Source organism: Pipistrellus kuhlii, unplaced genomic scaffold (assembly GCF_014108245.1).
Source record: "Pipistrellus kuhlii isolate mPipKuh1 unplaced genomic scaffold, mPipKuh1.p scaffold_m20_p_1, whole genome shotgun sequence".
NCBI classification, from domain to species: domain Eukaryota; kingdom Metazoa; phylum Chordata; class Mammalia; order Chiroptera; family Vespertilionidae; genus Pipistrellus; species Pipistrellus kuhlii.
This window is the reverse complement of record NW_023425404.1, coordinates 185,823,359-185,825,349: the sequence shown is the minus strand read 5'-3', so window position 1 is coordinate 185,825,349 and position 1,991 is coordinate 185,823,359. Positions and strand designations below refer to the sequence as shown.

Here is a 1,991-nt window from a genome sequence, read left to right as displayed (position 1 = left end):
TCTATCACCCCTCTTTCCTTTCTTCTTTCTACAAACATTTATTGAGCACTTTTTCGGTGGCTGGGGTTCTGGGAAAAACATGATTTCTTTTTCGTTTCTTTTTTTTCTTTCCCCTCCCTTCCCCCCAAGACATGATTTCAACATTCAGGATGCTCACTCTACTGAAGAAGGTAGTTTTAGCCAGGATGGTGTGGCTCAGTGGCTGAGGGTGACCTATGAACCAGGAAGTCACAGTTCAATTCTTCATCAGGGCACATGCCTGGGTTGTGGGCTCAATTTTGAGTAGGGGGCATGTAGGAGGTAGCTGGTCAATGATTCTCTCTAGTCAGTGATGCTTCTCTCTCTCCCTCTCCCTTCCTCTGAAATCAATAAAAAAATATATATTTTAAAGGACCATTGGTCATCCTTGGGGAGGCAGGAAAAGATCCTGATAGACACTTTCAAAGGACTTTGCAGACCTGGGGGCCAGGGCAGAGGCTGGATTTGTTCAAGGCCACACTGGTACTGGAAGCCCAGTAGTGGGAGTGCTCACTGTCCTGGTGAGGAATAACTGGGTCCAGAGAGAGAGCAGCGGTGCCTGCTACTCTTCTAAGAAAGGGCAAGGTGGATTCAAGAAAATGGATGAATTTGTGGATGAGCAACCAGAAGATATAAACCAGGTGTAAACCTTTCATTTCAGTACCAACTGGAAGCTTATGGGAGGCCACCATGAGGCTCTACCTTCACACTGACATTTCAGTCATGACTCCCCAATTCATCTCCTCCTAGAAGGGCCCAGCACAGGCCCTCAGATATTTCTCTTCACCAAAGGGCTCATGACAGCTCCCCTGACACATCTTACCCAGAAGGACTCTTTGACACATGGAAACTTAGGAGAACCTGACATAATTCCTCTGATTTGGATCCTAGTATTCCTCACGCACTGCCCAGAACCCAAACCAGTAAAACCCCAGAAAGAGCCTCTAGCAAAACTTCTCCACATCAAAAGGGGCCAGCACCCTCTCATCCCTCCATTCCAAAAAACAGTAAATGTGACTATGACTCGAACCTCTCTCTGCCATGAAAGAAAAGCAGGCACAATCCCATTTTGGAAATAAGGCTCTTCACCAGTTACAGGAACTCTCATACAAGTTCTTCACTTAAGGACACAAAGGTCACACATTGGACTCCTCTTCCTACCCAAGTGGCAGTTGGAAAGACCCTGACTCAGATTCTGTCACTTCCATGGAATCGACTGAGACACCAGAGCTCTGATTCCGCCCTGTCTCAGCTGAGGAGGAAGTAGAGGGCCAACTCTTCTGATTCCCACCTGTCTCCACCTTGAAGGGCTCGGCCTCAGGGAAGAAGCCAGCACACAGGTATTCTGGAGCTAACACCAGGTTGGGGTTGGTGTTAACTGACACAGTGAGAGAACAGGGACTCAGGAAATGGGACCGATAAACCATGGCATTTGAAGCTGAATTCCAATGTAATGAAACCGTATTTTTAGATAAGTCTGGTTGTAGGAGGAATTTGAAACTGGAGTGTTAGTAAAGAACAAAAGCAGAGCAGGACTCAGGGAGAAGGTGTGCTGTATGCCTGGTGGGGAAAGGGACTTGTCCAGAGCAGGCAACAGCAACCAACTGTGGAGGATGCAATAAAGGAAATACATTCTTTAACCTCCATACTTGAGTTTGGCTTGAAAGAATTCAGAGCCAAGAAACTCAAATTATAAGGGAAAGTTTACTTAGAAAGTTACAGAGGTAGAAGAAGGGCCCTTTGAGCTTAGGAGAACGAGGGAGAGAGACACGCACCTTGAGGGTGAAAGAGGGAAGAGAGACACGCCGTGCTCCGGAAAAGAGAGAGTCATGTAGAGTCCCTGTACCTAAGGCTTTTATCTGAAGACCTTAGGCGAGAATCCCAATAGAACATTCATCAGCTTTCCAGGTATGTGCCCCTTCATGATCTCCACTGATTGGCGGACAAGAATGGGGTCAACAGTCAATGCGGCT

General features: G+C 47.0%; 1 pseudogene; it reads left to right on the top strand.

Annotated features, from left to right (window-relative positions):
• Positions 1-748: 748 nt before the first annotated feature.
• Positions 749-1,714, top strand: LOC118724916 (annotated as a pseudogene).
• Positions 1,715-1,991: the final 277 nt, after the last annotated feature.